The sequence below is a fragment of the Mustela nigripes genome, chromosome 2 (assembly GCF_022355385.1).
Source record: "Mustela nigripes isolate SB6536 chromosome 2, MUSNIG.SB6536, whole genome shotgun sequence".
Lineage (NCBI taxonomy): Eukaryota > Metazoa > Chordata > Mammalia > Carnivora > Mustelidae > Mustela > Mustela nigripes.
Window position 1 is genome coordinate 97991004 of NC_081558.1, and position 12608 is coordinate 98003611.

The window sequence follows — 12608 nt, forward strand, 5'->3', positions numbered from 1 at the left end:
TTACTTCAATGCCTAAGGATCTAGGAATGAATCTTTAGCACATCTTAAATCAAATTTGAACTTCTTTGTCCTACAAGATCCCTTGGCCTTGACTGAGTCAATAAATACTCTCCATCCTACATCAATCTATACCCAACACACTGAATGTCTATCTTTTTATATTTTATTATATTCAAGATAGTACATATTTAGGGTGCTGAGTCAATCCACCCAGTTTGTAAATCACAAACACACACTAAAAATTCTGAATATTTAACATTCACCATATTCTTTGTGAAACACCATGAAACGCTAATACAGTTAATTTACTTACATATAAACCAAGCATAACTGTATTAGAATACATGACCACAAGAAAGTATGACTACAAAATAAGTTATGGACCTATAAATATAAGCATAAATGAATTTAAGTATAAAAAGGTTTTAAGTTCATTTGCGACTATTAATTACTCATTTGCCACCAACTTCTAATCAAATGGTAGCAGGTCCTTTTAAAAGATCTTAATAAATTATAGAAGAAAAGTAAAATTGAAAATATCCAACCCATTTCCTTTCCTATAAAATAATTCAAAGAGCTCCTTTATTTTAGAGATATTCTAGTGGGGGCAAAGTCTGAAAAACATTGCCTTAAGTCTCTCCTATGAGACCTCAATGCTGCAGACATGATTCACTGTACCATCTCTGGTTACATCTTGGAGTTCTAACCCCACTAATCTAATAGAAATACCTACTTTCTTTCAAGTCCCAGCTTCAAACTTTCTTCCACTGAAGAGCTGACTGTAACCTCTGACCCTAATATTGACCTCACCTTCCAGTATCTCAAGGTTCCCAACTTGCAGTGTTCTCCAAAGACCTTCTCAATAGCAAAACATTTAAGGGAAAATATTTACTAAGGATTTTAGAAACCCATACCCTAGGATTCAGTAATTCCACTTTTGGAATATACCAAGAGGAAATAAAATTAGCAGTAAGTATAAGACAGTTTGCTGCACTGTAATTATTAGTGAAAAATTGTAAACCTAAAAATTCCAAAATGAGGATATTAAGGAAGTGACATACTGAGAAATGAGAAAAATAATACAAACATATGAAAAAATCTGGATGTTGGGAACAAAAATCCAACCAATATTATTCTCTATACCTTTAAAACATTCATAATTTAAAGTGGTATATAAAAATTTCAAGAGCAAGTTCATATTTTTCTCTATCTTCCAAATTTTCTACAGTAAGCAATATACTATTTATACAATAAGAAATACTTTCAAACAGTAGAGCTGAAAGCATATTATTTACTACAGTGAAGCTTCCCAGCCTACCTAAAACACTGAAAACTACGTTCTTCACTTTCGCCTAGAATTTTATCAACTCAATGTTCTGCTATTTCATCAAAGTTCTAATTGAACACTTTAGGTCTTTAAAAAAAAAAAAAAAACCACCTCTTCCTTTATATATGTAGTTGGAATTTTTATTTTTATTTTTTAACTTTTCTTTAAAGATTTATTTATTTAAGAGAGAGAAGGGCATGTGGATGGCTCAGTACATTAAGCATCTGCCTTCGACTCAGGTCATGACCCCAGGGCCTGGATCTGGTCACTTCAGGTTCCTTGCTCAGGGGTTAGTCTGCTTCTCCCTCTGCTTCTTCCCCTTCCCTTCCTCATGCTGTCTCTCTCCCTCAAATAAATAAAAAATCTTTAAAAAGAGAGCCCGCAACTGCATGCCCATGGGGGCCAGAGGAAGGTAAAGGACAGAAGGAGAGAATCCTGGAGAGAGCAGACTCCTCTCTGAGTGCAGAGCCTGAAGCAGGGCTCAATCCCAGGACCCTGAGATCACGACCTGAGCCAAAATCAAGAGTCTAACACTCCATTCACTGATTGAGCCACTCAGGACCTTGGATTTTTTTTTTTAATAAATCTTTCCTCAAAATGGTGTAATGCATGTAAAGCGTTCCTTCATGTGAAAAAAGAAAAACTGCAAATCTGCCTTAATCCAATTCATATTCATTACTGAAATTAATAAGTTCTGTAACATATCTACCACATAGGGCACTTATGAGGGTTTTCACATTCCAAAATAAGCAGCACATACAGGATGTAACCTTCTTCCCAAAATATATTAACAACTCAGAAATATATTAACAAAGCTCAGAAATTTTAATTTTTTAAGATTTTAATTTTAAGGGATGCCTGGGTGGCTCAGTAGGTTAAGCAGCTGCCTTCAGCTCAGGTCACGATCCCAGGGTCCTGGGACTGAGTCCCACATTGAGCTCCTTGCTCAGCAGGGAACCTACTTCTCTTTCTCCCTCTGCCTGCTTGTGCTGTCTCTCTCTGTCAAATAAATAAATAAAATCGTTTTTTAAAAAATTTATTTTTAAGTAATCTCTACACCCAACATGGGACTTGAACCCACAACCCTCCAAAAAGCTGCACACTCCACCAACCAAGCCAGCCAGGTGCCCCCCAGAAATTTTAAATTTTAATCTTCAATATTAAGTATAGGACTAGGCATATAGCAGTCCCTCAAATGTTATGAAAAGAATGGACGTTCCAGAAAATAAAGTTTATGTATTAATGTAGTACTGTGTTTCAACTAAACTCAAATTTTTTTTAAAAAGTCTATATAAAGAAATAAAATGGTAAATATGGTAGACCGATTAACACTAAAATTTTAACTTTTTTTTTTTTTTAAGGAATGACCCACGGGATAGAGAGAAAAGGACAGAATCACATATAAGATGTCAAAACCTTGTCAGAAACTATAAAACAGATGGTCAAGTGATATTATACTAGCAAAGTGGAGAACTCTAAAGCCTAAGCACCTGCAAAGAAGCTGATTCACACTGTCCACAAACAGGAGTCCTCACAGTACTCCCATAACCCTCTGAAGGGTTAGGGAGGAAAAAACCCAGAAGGTTAGTTGGAAGTCTACAAACTAGTCATCACAGCCAGATTTCCTCCCCCACTGCTCCGAAGTAAGCAACCATCCCTCCTAACCCTACAATTGTGGAGATTACTCTGAAGAAACCAAACTAAAGAGACTCCAAAATGGAGGTCTCCAGTACAGGTAAACTGAGAGTGATATGCCACACAGAAAACAGGATTACAAGAACACAATGAACAGCGAGAACTCCAGCTCCTTTTCTAAGTTCTCAAAACATAGCAGCCAGGTGTACATAACCTCCCCTCAAGGGACTGGAGGCTCTCTTTCTCAAGGAAACTGACCAGCCCAAGAAAAAGACCTAATAGTGTCCCCTCCTCCCATAAATGACCATCTTTAATAAGCCGCACCTACAGAATTTTCAGTTCAGTTTTTGGCACTTCACTCTTAAATATGAATGGACAGCCATATATGATTATGGCTGGGGAAAGCCTCTATACAGAAAAGACTGCAATAGAAACAACAAAAAAAGGAACTTAGAAGAAACAGAACAAAGAGGGAAGAAAAAACAAAACTTAAAAACTATCATTAAAATCTTCAAAAGAATTATAGTGTCTATGAAACAATATAAAGATACTATAACACAGAATGAGTTCTAAGAAATAAAATGTAGACAGAAATTAAAAACTCAATAGAAAGGTTGGAACATAACACTGAGGAAATTTCTTAGGAAGCAGAACAAAAAGACTAAGTGATGGAAAGAAAGGGGGGGGGGGGAGAAAATTAAAAGAACAACCTATGAAAGTTGCCTAGGTGGCTCAGTCAGTTAAGCATCTGCCTTCAGCTCAAGTCATGATCCCAAGGTCCTAGGATCAAATCCCCCATCAAGTTCTCTGCTCATCAGGGAGTCTGCTTCTCCCTCTCCCTGCCATTCCCCCTGCTTGTACTTTCTCTCCCTACCAAATAAATAAAATCTTTTAAAAAGACTTAAAAAAAAATAAAAGAACAACCTATGAGTTCCAATACCCAAATAATACAAATTCCAACAGAGAACAAAAGAACTGATGAAGAACATACTATCAAAGAAACAAGGTATCAAATTTAGAATATCCATTCAAGGAAAGACACTAGAGACAAAATTAACAGAGAGACAATATCTTAGAGAAGATATTTTCCAAGCCTAAAATCAACAGACCACTCAAAATTAACCTCCACAAGGAATTTCCGCAAACCAAAAAGAAAAACAGCAACCCAAAGGAAAAAGAAACTAAGGGCAAAACTGACAGTTTTCAAAAGGGAAAACCTGAATGAATCCAAGAGGTGCTCAAACTCATTAGTAATCAGAGAAGGTAAACTGAAGCAATGAGACACCTACTTTATATCCATCAGACTGGCAAATACTAGAAAGTTGAATAAAACCAAGTACTGACAAAGATGTGGGCAAACAACACCCTTCTGAAGTTCTAGTGAGCACATAAATTAGTGCTCCCTTTCTATGACCCAGGAATTCCACTCCTAGGTATATATACCCCAGAGAACTTTTCACACAGGTCCATAATAATATACAACTAAGAGTATATTTACTACAGTGTATTTCTGATGCCAGCAAGGTGGGACAGAAAAAAATGTGGTAGATGCATATTATGGAATTACATTATATACAACTATATGTACACAAAACAGAACAGAAAGGTCTCCAAAACAATGTTGAATAAAAAAAATAAGAAACAGAACAAGGTCTATAATACATAAACTAAATACATACACACAGACACAAAATACAACATATTTCACAATGATTCAATGATTCACATAAATCAAGAAACCTATCAATCACAATGCAGTGGATACCTGCTAAAAAGGGCAATGGGGAAGTAGGGCTTAGAAATGGAAGGAAAATTTAAAGAACCCTGTACAGCCTCATGATAGTACATCAAGAACTGAGAAGCATAATTAACTTTAAAACCCTTTTTACCTAAAGTCCAAAACATAATAAAAAATGTTTTTCCAGAACTAAAGGACATAAGCTTCCAATTTGTAAGCATCCATGGAGTTCCCTTAAATTAAACAAAATAAAACCAAAAAACCCTACGTAGGCACATTATCATTCAATTTCAGGGGTTAAAAATAATATCGAAAAGTTTCTATAAGATGGCAAGGTCACAAACAAATAATCAGAATAGTTTTGGATTTCAACAGCAACAATGGAATGCAAGAAACCAAGCTATGACTTCCAAACTTTTTAAGCCTACAATTTTATACCTAGCCAAATTACTGATGAAATGGTAAGAGAGAATGGAGATTTATTTCAATCATGCATTCGAAAGTTTTTACTTCCCAGGTATCCTTTCTCAGGAGGCTAAAGAAAATATGGGAAATAGAAGACCCATTATAGGAGAAAGGCAAAGAGAATTTTAAGAGTGATGTAAAGAGAAGTTCCAGGGTAACAGGTGGCAAGTAGGCCTAGAAAATAACCAGTCCAGACAGCAATAAAAGCACGGCAAGTTCCAGGACAGCTATCTCGGGAAATGAAGGGAGGGTAAAAAAAGGTATTAACTCCTGGAAAAACACAAACTGGTTAACAGAAGAAATGACATCATAATAAAGTACATGGTGCAACTATGAATATTTACATGGCTGTAATACTGTAAACACTTTGAATATTGACTTAATAAAGAACTATGTCAATTATACTGGGAGGATGGGAGAGGCAATGTGTACAGAGGAAAGTCAACAGAGAACGCCTGAAATTGCTATATCAAGAAAAAAACAGAAGCAAATTATTAATTAATATGAAAGTAAACAGCTTAAAAAAAAAAAAAAAAAGAGGTAGGGGCACCTGTGTGGCTCAATCATTTAAGCATCTGACTCTTGATCTCAGGGTCATGAGTTCAAGCCCTGCATAGAGTTCCACACTGGGCATGGAGCCTACTTTTTTATAAAAGGGGCTGGAGGGGAGGGTAGGCTCTAAAAGTGCAGGGGCTGGGACAAGGGACAGTTGTTTTTCATACAGTATTCTAATTAAAAACCTGTATTTTTTTTAATGGCAATATAACAAGGACTTGAACAGTCTTTCTTCCCCTGTTAGCAAATTAGGTCTTCACAAAATCATTTCATGATGCTAAAAGAACTACACCTAGTTTGTTCTGCTCTAGAGAGTGAACTGCAAACTAAGACAAAAACCAAGCTTCAATGGTTGATGTGAACATAGTACAAATAGCCCTGTCTGAATTCCAGCTCCATCACATACTATGTGAAATAGGGCAAGTTACCTAATCACCCTGTACATGAAACTACCTCCTCAAAGTGGTTTTGCAAGGATAATTAAGTGAAAATACTTAATGTAATGCCTGATCCATCAATAGATGTTAGTCCCTCATGCCTGTCTTTCTGTTCCCTAGCTACAAGCCCCCATTCTGGCCCCAAGCTGCGTTGTTGGTCAGAATACAGAGACTCATGGACTACTCAGCACATATCCCTCCTCACACTGGAAAATCAATCACGATGAGTAAGCAGACTTATCTTTGTATATGAAGGGCAGTATTATTCTTGTTATGTGAAGAAGATTATCCCTATTATCCACATTCTGGATTATTGCCTGCTTTCAAGAACTGTCCTAATTAATCTACCTCACTAGGTCAGAAACATTTTATCACTTCACAGTTCTTTGTGGAGTTGTAACAGCTTAAAAAAAAAAAAAAAAAAAAAACAGAACAGTAGGTTCCATCAGTCTTCATCCCTGCTCTTCCACTGCAGGACCTCAAGTTTCTAATGCAGGCCCCCCATTGGCCAGGGGCCACCTCCTGCTTACTGCAGCAAGAACAGAATGAAATCAGCCCCAATCAGCTAATTGAATTGTTTACCATTTCCAACGTTTTCTTCCATTATTATGGCTGAATTCATAATATCTGCAAAGTACAGCAATCTTATAACAAAGACTTTGAGTAATAGGGAATTACCTTTATCACTAGGTCAGTCACTTTTACTTGCATGACCCAAAGTCTCAAAACTGATTTTATACAAAGTATTCTCACATATTTCTAAAAAACAATGTGACAGACTTAACACAAACATCATAAATCATCATGACAATCATTAATTTAACAAACACTATGCTAAAACAACTGAAGCTAAAAACAAGGTATAATCCTTAATCTCAAATGAAAGGGAAAAGGTAGAAACTAAATTGAGAGCAACAGAGAACAAAGAAAATAGACCAGGAAACAACTGACAGAAATTCCAAACTATCTGGTATAGTTTATAACAGTTGAGGCTAAAGAAAATTATAAAAACAGGGGCGCCTGGGTGGCTCAGTCATTAAGCATCTGCCGTGGGTTCAGATCATGATCCCAGGGTCCTGGGATCAAGCCCCACATGGAGCCCTACATTGGGCTCTCTCTCTCTGCCAAATAAATAAAATCTTAGAAAAGAGAAGAAGAAAGAAAGAAAATTATAAAAATTGGACACAGCTCTGAACCTCCTGACAGCCAAAGTGTAAAGAGCAAGAGGAGGGCTTACAAAACACAAATGACCTAATAAAATCAGTCACTTGTTTAAAATAAAAAAGTGTATCAATTTGTCTTAAAAAGAATTTGTCTCTAACTTATCTCCTTTATAAAGACCAATAAATAAATGAGAAAGTGTTTTGGATGGCAATGAAGATTTTTTATTTTTGTCCTTTATTATGTACCAATCCTAGATAAAAGCCAATGCCCGTAATATTAAATCACAGGTCTACGAAGAGGACCTAAGTAACAAAATGCAAGTATACTGACTTCAGGAGAGGTTTTTACTTCTGTCATTTAGTTTATTCTATGTTTTTATATGTTTTGTTTCTCTACTAGACTGTAAATTCCTCAAGGCTCATGTCTGATTCCATCTGAACTTCCTCTGCTGTTTACTAGAGTATAGTTTCTGCTCAATTATAAAGACTGATAAAATGCCATGCAGTTAATACATATATTCATTACATTAGATTATCATTTCCATGACATAGTAAAGTGTTTTGACCAGTTGTGTCCCTAGTCTCAGCACAGTCAGTAAGTATTCACTAAATGAACAAAACAAAAAACAAAAAACAGAACAAAACATGAAAGAAGAGGAGAGATTTTTATTTTTTTTATTTTTTTTAAGGAATAATTCTTAAAATGGCAGTAATCTTCGGTTCTAAGGCTGGTTCCAACAAGAGCTATATAACCTTGCTTAAGTTACTTTTCTGGCCTTCAAAGTTTTATCGGTAGAATCAAATAAATTAACATCTACTTCAAAGTTACCATGAGGATTAGATGTTTTACTATACCTAAGGGATTCAGCACAGTATCTGGAAAGGAGGGCAAATTTCATTCCTTTCTCTCAAGTCCTCCATCTTACAATCAGGTATATACAGTGCCCTCCAAGAATAAATGATTTCAGTAAAACTACAACAGACTTCATTATCACTTTCCTTTGAAAAGTTAAAATTAAAAAACAAAAAAGTTAAAATTTCATCTCCTCAATTTTTAAGGGGGAATAACTCCTGAACCCGTTTCAAAATATTACAAACACAAGAACAAGTTACTGTCAAGAAAGAGCCTTGAAACAACAAGAGAGGGGAAAATCACTTACTCATCTACCGCTGAGAAATAGGGGTTTTGAAGAAACTGTTTCTTAAAGAAAAAGAGGACGGGGAAAATTAAGAATAGAATTTATTAGCATGTTCTAGAAAAATAACTTCAAAATGTTTATTCCGAATTTAAAACCTAAAAACCCCAGAATTCTGCAATCTTTCCCTGAGAAGTGGCACATTAAATTCTTTCCTTCGAAACGACTTCCCTGACTCCAGTCATCCTTGGGATTTCCCCTCCCATTTTGCGCTTCATCTCCTACTTCGCTGTTTCCCTCGCATCACCCCTCACACTCTGAGCAGACGAAGTTCAGTCATTCCTATAATTACCACACCCCGGTCAGCCGCTTCAGGCCCGTGTTGTTATGACATCTGTAAACTGCAGTCGTCCCTCTCCACCCCCGCCCCTCTCCCTCCCAACCACCGGCTCCGGCTCGGGCTCTAACTTGTGAATTGCCGAGACCGTCCCTTCCAGCCCCGATCAGGATTTCCACCCGCGCCCCCCACTCCCTTCTGCCTTAGTCCCAGCACTCTGCGCTGCCCACCCCCGCCTCCCGCCCGCTCACGCCCGGCCGCCGCGCAGACTCAGCGCTCGCCTCCTCTCCGCCCCGCTGCCTCGGCGCCCCGCAGTCCCCAACGCCGGTTCCAGCCCCGCCGCCGCCCTGCCCCGCCTCGCCTCGACCGGCGTTCCCGATGGCAATCACACCAGCGCTCCCCACCCCCACCTTCCCCTCCGCCGGCCGCGCGGCCGTTAGGACAGCCGGGCCCGTGACGCACGGACGAGCCGCGAGCGCCCGGGCCCTGGGACTCGAGCTCGAGGCCGACCGGCGCCCGCCCTCGCCCCGGGGCCTCTCCCGGGTCCCGCCGAGGACTGCCGGATCCGCCAGCGGGAGGGGGAGGGGCCGGAGCCACGGGGCCCCGCACTCACCAGGTTCAAGGCAACCGATCCCGGTGCCGATGCTGGGGTGAGGCGCTCGCTCGCTAGCCGGCCCGCCGTACCTCTCCCGCGCACAAGCTCCAACAGCCGGCCAGCGCCGGTGCTCACCAGGCCTCGCTCTCCGCCGCCGCGCACCCAGCAGTGAGACCCAGCTCAGCGGGCGTTCGCAGAGCGCCTGCGCGCGGGGGCCGGCCCGCACGCCTGCGCGTTTTCTTCTGCGGCCCCGCTGCAGAGGCTGCCGGGAGTTGTAGTTTTCCACCCGCCTTTCACGGGAAGTCCTAGCGGCTAGGGGGAAACCGGTGAATAGCGGGGGATCGGGAAGGTCTCGATGAGGAGATTGACAGTCAGTGGCAAAGGTTGCAGAAACGCGGTGGAGTGACCACAGGACGGTACTTAGGTTGAATTGCAAAATTATGTCTACAATTATGTCTAGGTGAATTGATCCTCGCCTCACCTGCCTATAACTAGCCTCTAACAGAGCTTGTACCTAATACACATTTATTGAATGAACGATGGAATGAATGAAGGCTGAGAGAGTATTGCAAAAGTGTCAAAAGTCAATGCCTCGTGTCTAAAGCATTCACAGGCAGCACGTGTGAAAAGGCTTCTGGGTATTTTGTTGCTGTTCTCTCCCTTCCCTTTTGCCTGATAACGTATGAGAAGTATCAAAAATAATTAAGAAATTAAATAAAACATAAATCGTTGCTTCACTCTCAAGTGCTCGCAAACAAATTTTGGACAAATAATGTTACCGTTAAATTTGATGGAATTCTTTTTGAACACTGCTTTCCAAAGAGGAAGGACTGAAGCCAACCAAACAGAGGTCACAGAATAGAAGGTCTCACATGTGACATGGTTTATCAGATTGATTTAAAACACTGGCAGAGAAGCAACGTGGAAGAAATCTGGTAGCTGAATTCATTTACAAGTGTGGGAGGGAGGACCACTCACTACCTGAATCCTAGGCTATGAAATATTCATTTGTCCTGCATCTCTTCCTGCAGCATCAGCATTCTCCATTGGTGGATGGTATGTTTTTTTAGGATGAATTCAGTGTGAGCAAGGGGACTGGGGAAAGGCAAGGTGTTCTAAGGGAGAAATTTGGGGGCAAGTATACCTGACCACAGCTAAACTGTGGAGAGATCACTTTATTCCAGTCAGAACTAAGATTATTCAGAGCTGGGCTTTGGTCTTTGTGAAAACTAGATTTTTTCCAGTTCACCCTTACTCCTAGCTGGGGGCCTTCTTCCTTGGCCCCGCCTCTCTTTCTGGGCCCAGCTTCCTCAGCCCCATGAGACAGCGAAAAGCTCTCCTCAGTTTTTCAGCCACTGCTTTCAGACTTAACAATCACCTCAGGTGGAAAAGTGATGGCAAATGTCAGGCTTTCCTCTAATGGTTTCTGTTTTCTTCCAGATCTGGGACACACAAATTCTCACTGTCTTGGTGGCTCCTCCATGCATTAGTATTTTTATATTTTGTCCAGTTATTCTCAGTGCTGGGAGGATTTGCTCGACAACAATAGGCCATTGATGAAGCAAAATTCTTATATATATGTTACTTCTACAAAAATGTTATCATACGACACAACAGATTTTATTAATGAATATTTCTCTGACTTTATCTTTTTGTAGTTTGAGAAATTTTTAAATTGTAGAAGAATAATTTTGCTATTACAAACAATACTGCTATGAACATTTTTATACACATCTTTGTGTATATAAAGAAACTGCTAGATCCTAGGATACTACATCTTTAATTTCACTAGCCGTGGTAGGCAGAATTCTAAGATGGCCCATGATCTTTGTCCCCTAGTGTTGTGGTATTAATCCCTACCCCTCAAGTGTGAGTGGGACCTTTGACTTAATTCCAACCAATAGAATATGGCAAAGATAATCGGACGTGAGTCCCTTGATTACATTTCATCTTAGCAGACTGGGACTAGACATGCTCCTACTGGGCTTGAAGAAGTGAGATGTTATGCTATGAGCTGCCTAAGAAGAGGGTCACAAGGCAGGCTTCTAGGACCTGAGTGCCTCCAGCTGACAGCCAATAAGAAGCCGGGACCCTCAGTCCTACAACCAGGAGGAAATGAATTCTGTCAACAACCTTAGAGAGTTTGGAAGTTACTCTTCCCCAGGCAAGCCTCCAGATGAGAAGACAGCCTGACTTATACCTTGATTGCAGCTTTGTGAGACTATGAGCTGATGAAACAGTCAAGCTGTGCCTAGACTCCTAGGACACAGAAACTGTGAGATAATGTGTTTTAAGCACTAGGTTTCTGGTAATTTGTTACACAACAATAGAACACTAATATACTAAATACTGCTAGATGATTTTACAAGGTGGCTTTATCAATTTATATCCCACAAGCAATATATTAAGATTCTCTTCTCTAAACATCTTACTAACATTTGGAAATGTCTGGTTTTTTAAAAATTTTTTGTCAATCTGGTAGATGTAAAAATAAATAATAGTATAATTATACATATATGTTATTACTTTAATATAAAAACATCTATTTACTTGAATTTATATATACTGTTGTATTTCTTTTCTGAGGCATTAATGCTGTTACTTAAAATAGCAATAGGACTAGGTGAAAGTGGCAACTAGTAATAACAGGAAGACTAAATATAGTTAAGCAAATAACATATGTGAGAAAATTAAAACAATTTTTGAAAGAGGGGGAGGGGCAGAGGGAGGAAGAGAGAATCTTAACCAGGCTCCGTGCCCAGTGCAGAACAGGACATGAGGCTTGATCTCACAATCTTGAGATCATTATCTGAGCTGAAATCAAGAGTTGGGCATTTAAAATTTTTCTTACTTTTTTTTTTTTTTAAGATTTTGTGTATTCATTTGAGAGAGAGAGAAAGCGCATGCACAGCACAAGTTAGGGCAGGGGGCAGAGGGAGAGAGAGAAGCAGACTCCACTAAACAGGGAGCCTGACACAGGGGTTGATCTCAGGACCCTTGGATCATGACCTGAAGGCAGACACTTAACCAACTGGGTGACCCATGCACCCCAATATTTTTATAACATGATTATCTTTATGTTCTTTTCTGTCCTCTGATACAGCAATTTATTTTAACTGTTTTAACTCTTTTTTGCATATTTAAATTTTGCGGGCTATATTATTCTATATTCTTTTTTTTTTTCTTTTCAGCGTAACAGTATTCATTGTATTATTCTATA

The 12608-nt window shown here is 39.3% G+C and overlaps 1 protein-coding gene across 1 annotated transcript in view; it reads right to left on the reverse strand.

The window, feature by feature from the left end:
* KPNA1 (karyopherin subunit alpha 1) overlaps positions 1–9602 on the reverse strand; it is a 66767-nt gene extending 57165 nt beyond the window's left edge. Inside the window, exon 1 of the mRNA XM_059391059.1 lies at positions 9407–9602. The gene's annotated coding sequence lies outside the window, so the exon portion shown is untranslated. The remainder of the gene's footprint in view (positions 1–9406) is intronic.
* Positions 9603–12608: the final 3006 nt, after the last annotated feature.